Here is a 13,643-nt window from a genome sequence, read left to right on the forward strand (position 1 = left end):
CTTTATGAGTTTGTGAGCACACCTATTAAAAGTTTGTTTGGATATTTGGTTCCTAAAGAATCAGCAAATGGCTGTCACAAAGAAGTTTCCTCTCATTATTTTTTTGCAGCACGTAGCATTGGAAGCAAATGTTGATTAGTGTGCTTTCATGACTCAAAATGATATATATTTTCAAGAAATCCTTTCTGTACACTGTAGTTCTATAACTTTGAATTCACAAGTACACATTTAACATAACGTTCATGAGAGAAAAAAAATGTGTATGTAAAAACCATATAATGAACCCAGTTGCCCACGTAAAATATTTTTACATATTTTATTGGATATTTTATATATTTACATTTTAAGTATCATCCCTCTTCCCAGTTTTTTCTACTCAACCCCTTATCCCATCCCCCTCTTCCTGCTTCTAAAGGGTTCACTCCTACCTACCTATTCCCAACTCATTTTTCAAGAATTATCCTCTGCTGGGACATTGAGATAGGACTGCAGGACCAAGATTCTCTCCTCCCATTGATTCCAGATAAGGCAATCCTCTGTTACATGAGCAGCTGGAGCCACATGTTTCGCCATGTGTACTCTTTGGTTGCTGTTTTAGTCCCTGAGAACTCTGGGGGGGGGGGTTCTAGTTGGTTGATATTGTTGTTCTTTTTATGAAGTTGCAAACCTGTTCAGCTCTTTAAGTCCTTTTCTGAACTTCTCCATTGGGGTCCCAGTGCTCAGTGAGATGTTTGGCTGCAAGCATCTGTATCTGTATTTGTCAGGTTATGGCAGAACGTCTCAGGGGACATTCATACCAGGCTCTTGTCAGCAAGCACTTCTTTACATCAGCAATGATGTAACTTTATCATTTTCAACTGCTAACTTATATCTATCATGGAATTGAGAAAATTTTCTCTTTATTTTTTTATCATTTATACTTTAATTATTATTCATTTTATTTGAAATAAGTAATAAAAACTATTTAATAATTTTGACATGGGCCCAAAACTTGAAGAAATGGTTTTATTTACTGCTATTACATGATGACAATTATTTTACTTCAAAATATTCAGTGATGTAATTACTGTAAACCACACATCATTCATTGGGGGGAAATTTCCTGTCTTACTTAAATAGGTATTTTTTTCTCAAGTATATTCCATGCCTAGACACCTATACTTCCATTTCTTGATAACTTACAAAGGTTACACATCTATTTTAAGTGGCTTTTTACCTTGCTCATCAATTTTTAATAGACTGTGAAATAAAGGTTTTGCTATAGTCTGAAGTATAGCTTGATATTGGTGAAACTCTACCTCATTCCATTCCAAGACTGGCAATGCTCATCAGAGCTCATAATTTCACAGTTACGCTCTATCAGCTTTCTTAAGTCTGTAATTTAGTGTCTGCTTTTGCCTCTCATCTCTCATACTTTATCAATTACTAACTCATCCCTACCTAAGAGAAGTGTGCATAGCCTCACTATGCCTAGCTAAGGGTGGGTGGCCAATTGACTAAAGATGTTTAGTTGGGAGCTGATTTGAGTTAGTTAGTGAGAAGACGACTTGAGATGTTTAGTTAGGAATGAAAGTAGGCACTTGCTATCAGGGATATTAGAAGAGGAGGACTATTTACAAACTGGTGGCCAGGTTAAAGTGATGGGCCATAAGGACCATAAGACTAATATGTCTTAGCATGTTAAATGTGCAATGACAGGAGATTTCTTACATCAGCAAAAATGCCCTAAGTATAACACTTGCTTTTTAGCATGTTACTATGGGTGTTTCCTGGCCCCTCTTTATAACACTACAAGGATCCCTTATCTTTTTTACTATGTGGTTTTAGTGAGAACTGCAACCTCAGGATTATATATATGGATACTTGGTTTCTTATTTGTAGAATTATTTGGGAAGGTTTAGAAGAAGTTGGCTTGAGGTAAAAGGTATGTCATTCAAGGAAGAGGTTTCAAAAGACTCATGCAATTTAAAGTGTGTTTCTTACCTTGACATGTAAATTAGAATATGAATCCTCAGTTCTCCAGTCTTCCTATCTTTGTTTTGTGTACTCTAACTCTGAAACGTGAGCGCAATTAAATGTTTTCTTCTATAAGTTGTATTAGTCTTGGTAATTGAATCACAGCAATACATAATGACAATACACCACATCTAATCACTATAAAAATATCATTCATGTAATAGACTACTTAAGGCATTGTATCATTATCTGGCTTTGTCCTTTGTACAATTAGTATTCCAAGTGGACAATGTCAGTTTGTGTCAGGTATCAGTATTCCTTTGCATAATAGTACTAGTTTGTTGAGTTTCCACTGTATTTTTAGGGAGCTAAATCTATTTGAACATTTCAATGTAAATCCATTAAGCTTACTGCTCTATTTCCTTGGCTTGACTAGAGCTCAGGGATCAAAAAGAGATATTTCAGAGAAAAGAGAACTTAATTTTCTACATTTCTTTCAAAGATTATACAAATAAGTATACACATAATTTTGGTATTAAAGATGCTAGAAACCAGAAAGACTTCTAGGAAAACAATGATTGTCAGCATAAAAGCTTTTTGTAACCAACCCACAGCACCCCTTTTATAAAGGAAAGGAAAAGATTGTCCAGAATAAGTCTTTGTAAAACTTAGTAATCCAGTGTGAGTCAATGAAAACAAAGGGCAAAAACTGCAGTGAGGACATTGAGCCTTGTATAGATTATACCAGAGCTAAGCATATGCAAGGAACGTTGAACATGTTCCTTACTCCCATTTTCTATTTTCTATTATTTTTTTCTTTTTGGGGGAAGTGGGTTTATTTCTGTTTATATTTTATTTTATTTTTATTATATACTCTCTGTATTTACATTTAAAATGTTATCCCCTTCCCCCACCTCACACACATACCCCCTCCCCTTCTACCGGTCTTCACAAAGGTGCACTCGCTCCTAATCACACTCTCCACCCTTGGAATTCTACTACATTGGAAAAACATGTCCTCCCTGGACCATAGGCCTCTTCTCACATTGATGCCAGACACTGCTATCTTCAGCTACATATGCAGCTGGAGCCATAGCTCTCTCAATGTGTCCTCAATGGTTGGTGTTTTAATCCATGAGAGTTGTGGAGGTTTTGGTTGGTTGATAATGTTGTTTTTCATATGAGGTTGCAACCACTTTCAGTTCCTCAGTCCTTTTTTTTAGCACCTTCATAGGGGTTCCCATGTTCAGTTGGCTGGATAACTGGAAGCATGCTCAGCTGCATCTGTATGACTCTAGTAGAGGCCCTAAGGACACATCTTTATCTGGTTTCTGCCAGTAAGTACTTCTTGGCATCAGCAATAGTTCTTGGGTTTGGTGGCTGCATGTAAGATAGATCTGGTCAGGCAACCTCTGAATGATCTTTTCTTCAATCTCTTTTACTCTATTTTACTGTGTATTTCCTTCCGTGAGTGTTTTCTTCTTCCTTCTAGGAAAGACTGAGGCATCTCCATGTTGTCCTTCCTTCTTTTTGTGCTGCATAATGTCTGTGAATTGTTTTGTGGGTATTCAGATCTTTCTGGGGCTAGTATCCAATTACCATTTACTGCATACCATGTGTGTTCTGTTGCGACTGGGTTACCTCACTCAGGATGATATTCTCTACTTAATTTGCCTATGAATTTCATGAAGTCATTGTTTCTAATAGCTGAGTAGTACTCGATTGTGTAAATGTACCACACTTTCTGTATACATTCCTCTGTTGAAGGACATCTGGGTTCTTTCCAGCTTCAGGGTATTATAAATAAGGCTGCTATAAACATGGTGGAGCATGTGTCCTTATTATATGTTGGAGCTTATTTTGGGTGTATGCCCAAGAGTGGAATATCTGGGTCTTCAAGTAGTACTATGTCCAATTTTCTTAGCAACCACTAGACTGATTTCCAGAGTAGTTGTACCAGCTTACAACCCCACCAATGGTGGAGGAGTGTTCATCTTTTTCCACATCCTCTCTAGCCTCTGCTGTCATCTGAGTTTTTGGTCTTAGCCAATTTGACTGTTATGAGGTGGAATGTCAGAGTTGTTTTAATTTGCCATTTATCAATACTTGCTCTTAGGGCATAAGCCATTGGTGTTCTATTCAGAAAAATTTCTCTTGTGCCTGTGTGTTTTAAACTCTTCCCCACTTACTCTTCTAATAGTTTCATTGTACCTGGTTTTATGTGTATTTTATTTTATATGTTGTGTATTACATTTCAAATGTTATTTCCTATCCTGGTTCCCCACTTTCCTATATCACCTCCCTCTACTTTTATGAGAATGCTCTACTACTAACCCACTCACACCTCAAAGCCCTAGCATTCCTGTACACTGGGGAAATGAGCATTACAAAACCAAGGGCTTCACCTCCTATTGATGACAGACAATACCATCCTCTGCTACAAATGTGGCTGGAGCCATGGGTAAACTTATGTACCCTTTGGTTGGTGGTTTAGAGACTGAGAGCTCCTGGGGAGGTCTGGTTAGTTGATATATTTGTTCTGCCTATAGGGTTGCTAATGCCCTCAGCTCTTTCATTGAAAGGAGTGAGCAGAAAAAAAAAGGCTAATGGCACCTGTTCAAATATATACCTATGAGTTGCTGATGTGTTTCAAAAGGAAAACACACTACTTAGCTAAGAGCTTAAAATCCATTTGTTGAGGGTGTTAAAGGAAAAGGTGTAGATTAGCCAGAAATTAAATTGAAAGTGTAAAAGTGCCATGCTCACAACAACAAAAATAAAGATATAACAGTATTAGTTTAGAAAAACATGAAAACACAAATAGCAGCAATCTCTGAAAAGAAGACAATTTACTTTCCAGAATTATGGAACTCTGTAGTTTTCACAAGCAAATAGCCATAGGCGAGAATTAGGCTGCCAATTTAAAATATCTCATAGGATTTATAAGACAAAGATGTTAAAATTGCTGTTTTCAACACATTGAAAAAGCTAAATGAACTCACATCTTAAAATGTAAAAGAAGATATAAGAATGATATCTCTCAAAAAGGAGGTTTCAAATATAGGAGTGATAAAAATAATCATTTAACAAAACTTCTGGTGTTGAAAATTTAAGTAGTCACAATGACAAAATACCGGGGAGGGGTTTTGTAGCCTATTTCACTAAGTAGAAATGACAATCAGCATATTTGAAATTGTCTATTTTGATAAGCAAACAAAATAAAGCCATATAAAAATCACATGAAAACAATTTAGAAAGTCTTGCTTTGACACATTTAGAAACCAGCAGACTGAGAGCCCGGCCCATCTGCCACTCAGACCGGCAGCTCTGAAAGGTTGAAAAACTTGTGAGTAGGAGATCTAAGCAGCCAGGGAGCAGAGAGATCTCTGCAGAGTGCGCACGGAAAGCACACATTCCAACCTGCCTGATCCAGGGACCAGGAACAGAACTTTGGAACTTCTGTTCCCACCCAGCGACTCTGAGGCATAGAACAGGGCTCAGCCCATCTGCCAACTAGACCAGTGGAGATCCAGGGACACAGACCAGATACAAGGGAAAGGCAAGAATATATCACTGATAACAAAATGGCAAGAGGAAAGCGAAAGAGTATATCCCAACGAAACCAAGACAACCTGGCAACACCAGAACCCAGCTCTCCCATAACAGCAAACATTGGAATGCCAAAGACTCCAGAAAAAGAAGACACAGACCTAAAATCATACCTCAAGATGCTGATAGAGATACTTAAACAAGAACAGGAGGAAAAGCAAGAAGACTCAGAAGCTTTTAAAGAGAAAACAAAACAAAAAACAAAAAACAAAAAAAAACCACTCAAAGAACTAGAGGAAAACAGAACCAAAGAGATGAAGGAATGGAAGAGGGAATTTAAAACGTAAATTGACACAATAAAGAAAACACTAAAAGAGATAACCCTAGAGTTAGAACTCCTAAAAAAGAAATCAGGAGTCACAGAAGCAAGCATTTCCAATAGATTACAAGAGATTGAAGAGAGAATCTCGGGGGCAGAAGACAACACTGTAAACATAGACAAAACAGCCAGAGAAGATGCAAAAAACAAAAAGCTCCTTATCCAAAATGTCCAGGAAATCCAGGACACAGTGAGAAGACCGAACCTAAGAATAATAGGAATAGAAGAGGGAGAAGAGTATCAACTAAGAGGCACACTAAATATCTTCAACAAAATTGTAGAAGAAAACTTCCCTACCCTCATAAATGAGATGACCACGAGCATAAAAGAAGCCTTCAGAACTCCAAATAGGTTGGACCAGAAAAGAAATACCTCCTGACACATAATAGTAAAAACACGAAGTGCCCAAAGCAAAGAAAGAATACTAAAAGCAGTAAGGGAAAAAGGGCAGGTAACATATGAAGGCAGGCCAATCAGAATCACACCCGATTTCTCAACAGAGACTATGAAAGCTAGAAGAGCCTGGACAGACATCATGCACACCCTAAGAGAGCACAAGTGCCAGCCCAAGCTGCTATACCCAGCAAAACTATCAATCACCATCGATGGAGAGATGAAGATATTTCAAGACAAATCAAAATTTACACAATATCTGACCACAAACCCAGCACTACAACGAATTATAGGTGGAAAACCCAATACAATGAGGGAAAATACAGCCTAGTAAAAACAAGAAAACTCCTAAACAAGAAAACTAAAAGAAGAAAAGACACAGACACAACTCAACCCACAAAAGCAATAATGGCAGAAAACAGAAACAACTATTCCTTGATATCTATTAACATAAATGGACTCAACTCCCCAATAAAGAAAGATAGGCTATCAGAACGGATACATAAACAAAATCCAGCCTTTTGCTGCATACAGGAAACTCATCTCAGAGACAAAGACAGACACTATTTCAGAGTTAAAGGGTGGGAAAAAAACTTCCAAGCAAACAGCTCCAAGAAGCAAGCTGGAGTGGCTATTCTAATATCGAATAAAGTAAATTTCCAACCAAAAGTTATCAAAAAAGATAAGGAAGGACACTTTTTACTCATTACCGGGAAAATCTGTCAGGAGAAACTCTCAATTCTTAACATATATGCTCCAAATTAACCAAATTCTTAAGAAAATGGCAGCATCTAGAGAATATCATCCTGAGTGAGATAACCCAGTCACAAAAGAACAGACATAATATGCAGTCACTTATAGTGAGATGCTAAGCCCAGAGGTTTGCACTTCCCCAGAAACAACTCACAGACTGTATGAAGTCCAAGAAATAAAGAAAACAAAACAAAACAAAAAAAATTTTTACACAACAAGAAAACTTTGACTATTTCCATGTTTCATTTTGTTTTACATGCACTTTGTGCTCATTGTATCTATTAAGTTTTCAATGCATACTATCAAACCTTTAAAAAAAATCAAGCACTGACTAAAAAATATATTCATATAGTTTTATGTAAAAATTCTTTTAAAATCTGAAAAAAAAGTACTGACATAAATGCATTGTAATTTTATGCAAAAAATGCTTAAAATCTGTACATTTATCTTTGTTTTGTAAAATAAAGTTGTTAAAAAAAGAAAAAAGTTTAGAAAGCAAAACTTAAAAAAAAAGAAACCAGCAGACTTACAAACATTTGCAAAAAGAGAATTCAAGAGAAAGAAAAAGTGATTTCAATGTCATGCCTGAAAGTAACAATAAGTGAATGTGCCCAAATTTGAAAATACATATATTTAAGGTAAACTGCCCCCACAAAAAAAAAACAGTAAAAGACATTATGAAATTTCAAAGACACAGTAAACCCATGCAAAAGCAAAGATGAGCGAAAATAAAAAAAAGCAAAGCAAGCAATTCACCACTTTCCAAATATTTGTATTAATATCAGTTAATCTCTCACCAGAAACTATAAAGTTAAGCAGGTAATGTGTCCCAAAGAACTTTAAATACTAAAAGAGAAACTATGAGGTACAAATAAATGTTACAAAAGTATACTGCAAAAAAACAAAAAGAAAGGGAAATGAAGATATTTCTGTTTAAAAGAATTTTGAAAGAATTTCTCACCATCTGGATTACTGTATAGGAATTAACTAAATAGACTTAAATTTAACTTTGAACTTGAAGATCATGAAGAAATAAAAGACACTGAAACAATTACCTGTGTAAGTACTAAATATCAGTTTAAAATATTTGTGGATTTTTTGTTTTCTAATATTTATTCATTCACCTATTTATTTGTTCATTTATTTACATTCCATGAGTTGTCCCTCTTTCTGGTCTCCCATCTCCAAACTCCCATCCCTCCCTCCTCCTTTTTGCCTCCATGAGGGTGTTCCCTCACCCATACAACCATTCCCTCCTCATCCTCTAGTATCACCTTTTGTGGGGGCAACAAGTCTTCACAGGACTAAGCGCTCCTCCCCACCCAACTGGTGCCTGGTAAGGTCCATATGTAGCCATGGACCCATTCATGTATGTTCTTTGGTTGGTGGTTTAGCCCCTGGGATCTCTGAGGAGTCTGGTTGGTTGATATTGTTGTTCTCCCTATGGGGTTGCAATGTTCTTCAGCTATTAGTCTTTCCACCAATCCTTCCACTGGGGTCCCCAAACTCAGTATGCTAGGTAATTGTGAGTATCCGAATCTATCTTAGTCAGGTGCTGTCAAATCCTCACAGTTTTAACAGGCTTCTATCTACAAGCACTTCTTGGATTCAGGGATTGGTGTATGTGGATGGGTTGGATTCAAAAGTGGAACATTCTCTGGATGGCCTTTCCTTCAGTTTCTGCTTTTTTGTTCTTTAGATAGAAGCAGTTTGTTGTTAAAAATTTGAGATGGGTAGATGGCCCCATCCCTCAACTGGGGCCCATGCCTACCCTATCTACTGGATGTATTCCCTTCAGATTATATATCCCAGTTGTTGGGTATTTGAGCTAATGTTATCCCCCATTTGTATTCTGGGGGACTCTTGAATCATTGGCATCTGGGACTTTCTAGGGCTATCCCCCATTACTAATATGCTTAGAGCAGCCTTATTTATAATAGCCACGAGCTGGAAACAACCCAGATATCCTTGATGTCTAACCCATATGGAAGAATGGATACAGAAAATGGGGTACATTTACACAATGGAATACTGCTAAGCTACTAAAAACAACAACTTCACAAATTTTGCCAGAAAATGAATAGAACTGAAAAATATCATCTGGAATGAAGTAACCTAGGCCCAAAAGGAGATACATGATTTGTACTCATCCAAAAGGTCAGAACTTTCACAATATAACTCACAAACCACATGAAGCTTAAGAAGGAAGGCCAAAGAGTGAATGCTTCATTCCCACTTAGAAAGGCAAGACAATAATCATGGAAGAAAAAGGGATCAAGGGATCTGCGTGGTGGATGGGGTAGTGGAAAGGTGGAATGGGATAAGGTATAGTAAAAGATGGGGGAGAAATCCAGAGTACAAGGAAAAATGAACAAAAGTTTGTGGGCTTATTAGTCAATAATTACAAACAAACATCTGTGGACAAGCAGACAAAGTTATAATGTGAATGTCAGTAGAAGCCCTACTTGGAGACAACTTCATATAAATAAATGCTTTGGAAAATCTAAAGAGTTGCTACAATATATGAGCTAAATATTTATAAAAAGCAGCATAAACAATCTTTATCTTGATTAAAATAAAGACCAAAGTAGTCTAAGTCTACAATATTATAATATGAATATCATACCAAAACTTGGAAAAATAAATAAAATGAAAAGGCCTCACTAACAAGTCACCTAAGCAAACAATGAAAATACTATGTAAAGTATAATAATATAAGTATTAAAATTTAAATACAAAATGTAATGATGGAAAACTTGTATGAGGAGAAATTTTCAATAAGATATGATACTGTATTCTACAGTTTTTCTACAAATAATACTTTGTGGCTGAACAGTTTATATCATAAGTTTACCCAAAACTCAAAAAATAGCTAACAATATAACTTTTGAAACCTTTTTCAAAATAAACTTAAGAATTACTATTTTAAACTTGTTACAATCTATCTATCTACCTGTATATCTACCTATTCTTTAGCTGGTGTGTGTGTGTGTGTGTGTGTGTGTGTGCGTGTGTGTGTGTGTATGTGTTTGTGTGTGTGTGTGTGTGTGTGTGCACATAACTACACTAAGTATACACATATGCATGTTCATTGGACTTATGTGAAGACATGTTTGGATGTCAGAGAAAAACCTGTGGAAGTGCTATCTCTCCACCATGTGGATTTCAGTAATTGAACTTAGACCTTCAGTTTTACAGATAAGCAAGTTAACTCACTAAGACAATTTGCTGGCTTTTTTAAAATTAATGCAGAAGGACAATGTTAAACTGATTAAAATAACAGACAAGGCACTACATAAAAATAAGACCAAATGATATCATGATTTTCAGGTTCATTAATTTTGCTGTATATTTTCTAATTTCATTTATCTCAGTGATTGAACAAAATTTCATCATATATACATAGCAAACTTTTTAGCCATTTATTTTTTGATTGCTATGTACTCTGATTTTATTTATTACTGTCATAAAAAGTTATTTGGTTGTTTATTTATAGTTTCAAACCTATGTTCACTATCTGTACACAGTCAAACTTTCCATAAGATTTTTCCAGAGAAACAGAACTAAGAGCTTATAGGTATAAGGAAATTTATTCCTGTAAAGTTTCCTCACACAAATTTTGGAGTTCAAAAATTTTGAGGTCTACAGATGGCAAGTTACAGACCAAAATGTCTAGTGTTGTGGGTCAATATTTAGGTTGAAATTTTGAGTAAACAGAAAAGGTGTTGTATTTTTCAGCTGGAAGCTACAAAACTCAAAACCCAAATACAGAGGTAGGAAACCGTCACTGTCCCACCTCATGCAGAGTTAGATTCAGGGTCTCTAAGTTAAGGCTGGTCATGTCTTTCAAGGATCAGTTGTGAACTCTGTGGACAGAATGCTGAGAAAGATTCAGTTGTGGGCTTAGCTTATGCCAATAGAAAACAAATAAAAAAAATTATATCCTGTAGGTGATAAACAAACAGAGGCCCAAATGTGTTCTAATTCTTTCATGAAATCTGCTGGGAGAGAAAAATTATCAACACTCTTATCCAGCTGTTAAATCTATGAACTGCAATAATGATCATCCTAACAACATATGTACATTGGTGCGGTGGTGGCATAGACATTGTTGGGAGGTAACTACTTCCTGCTCGTACTGGTGGCTGCTCTACAAGCTTGGTATTCTGCTGTGCCCATTGTTTGTCAAAGGTACTAATAGAAGTGGGTAGTGGTTAAAATAGAGAATGCCAACAATAAGGAATAGAAGAGTACTCAGCCAAAAGTGGTCTTTTATACAACATCTTCCAAGTTTCAAGAAATATCTTGGTAAAAGAAAAAATAGAGATTAGGGATGGGAAGATACTTGCATAAATATGTTTTCTGGACATGACATAGATGTGGCATTTATGAATTCACTGATTTGTAATTTCCCTTATAAAGTCTACATAAGAGTAGTCCCACATATATTTGATCATGGAAGAAGAAAGAATTTGTGGGGTTCAATATCTGAAGAATAATTGATATTTAGTGGTGGCCCAGAGAAAGATTGTTTCTTTTTCTTAGCAGCTCATTGACAACTAAGTTGTCCATATTCAAGTGCATAATTTCATAACAATGCTTATGTAAGCAAGCCTAACTGAACTCAACAGGTCACACATTCACAAGCATCAAAGGTGAAGGGAGAATTGATAAGAAGTGCAGTTTCATTAGGGACCATAGTGTGGGTCAGAGGACAGTAAGAAGTAAAAATACAGTGCATAAAATTGTCAGAAAACAAGACAATGACAAAAAATAAATAAAGGAAGGAAGCAAGAGTAACAGAGAGGCTGCTGTCATAGACCAGGAAAAAGATCAGATGTGCTATAGAAAGTCTCAGTGCTGGTGAGAACTTAGGTAAAGTTAATTGCTCATAATTGTGTAGAAACAGAGAGTGAACTATAGTGTTTAAGAGATAACTAATATACTGAGATAAGGAGAACCACACTGTTCTTGCTCAGTGGTTGAGGGACACAGTACCTGTCTAACGTTATTTAGCATGCTTGTAAGATAGCATAGAGCACACAGGTGAATGTCTTAGTATTTTATCTGTTTCTGTGGATCCTTGTTTACTCATAAATGAAAAGTATATGCATTAAACACATTGGCAACTTTCCTCACTAAAAAATTCCAATCTTCTCCTTAACTTTATGTTTGTTTTACGTATAGAGAAAAGCTAAACAATAACAACAACAGCAATGACAAAAATACTGGCAAGGCAGTCCATGATGGTAATTGCCATAAAACATTAAGAATGTTTGATTTTCAATGAAATATTTGAGTACATATAGTTTCTAATTTACAAAATTACAATATTTCAAGGTTGAGTTTAGATAAAAGTTAATCTATAAAGAAATAAATCACTTAATACTGACTTTTAAATTTAAAAAGGCAGAATTAAATCTAAAAATGTACATATACAGAATTAATTTAATTTTCATCATATGTGTATACATATTTACACAAAATATGTATGTGTATATTTTGGAAATCTATCTGGGAAAATATTAAATTTGGTTACCTCTACACACTAAAACTAAATGTGGTTTTAAATTTATTTTCTATCCTTTGTTGCATTGTGCACATTATCCATAATGAACATGTATTACTTTTATAATCTGAAAAACAAATTCAGAGAAAGTAAAAGGGTTATTCATCACACAATGCATTTGTGGAATAGAATTCATTTGGCCTTAAAGCCATACAAAATTCCCTACCCAAAGACTGCCTTGAAGGAAATATGTTAGTGCCAACACAGCAACCCCAGACTCCTGTGCAGATTGGCGCCATTGTACAATAACATTACCCTCATAATGACCTGCTCAGTCTCTCCTGGCAACTATTGAATTCTGACTGAGGCCACTCCTGCTCACTCCCTTTCCTACCAGCGTTAAGTCACTTGGTCCGGTACAGCTTAATTCTTGACTAAGGATTTCTTGAACTCCTCTTATAAAATGGTACAATTACTGCAGGTCATGAACATCAAATGCCACTAACACTTCCAGCTGTGACCACGGAATAGCCTCCCAACAGAAGTACAGCAACATGGTAATAATAACATCCCAGCTGTAGCCACAATCACCGAAATCACTGACAGTGTCAATAATGTATAAAGCCCCATGGAAACTCTACATTACTTGCCAAAAGGCATTCATCAATTTCACTGCCTTTTATCTACCATTTAAAATGGACTGGTTTTACTGATACAGTTCTAAAATAAATGACAAGCATAAATAGGTGCTGGCTGAATTGCTCACTATCTGCTTTGAATTGCTTCTTTAAATGTTCAGGACATGAAGTTTAGCCTTCATCACTGAAGTGTGCGATGTGACCACATCATAGGAAGCGAGGGGATGTGGGCACAGAAAATTGAGTGTCCAGGCAGGTGAATTTGACTAAGACCCCATTGCTGCTTACGGTTATTTTGAGTGTTGAGGAAGACAGGAGAGAGGGATGCTTTGATTTGATTTTTCAAATCCCTTCAGCTTTCTGGAAGTTCTAGGGGAATGTACATGTGGAAAAGCTGGAGACAAAGGGTCTTTGAGTTGCTGATAGGAATAACAAACCGTAACTACCACAATTAACCTCAGAGATG

The sequence above is a fragment of the Micromys minutus genome (genome assembly GCF_963924665.1).
Source record: "Micromys minutus genome assembly, chromosome: 13".
Classification (NCBI taxonomy): domain Eukaryota; kingdom Metazoa; phylum Chordata; class Mammalia; order Rodentia; family Muridae; genus Micromys; species Micromys minutus.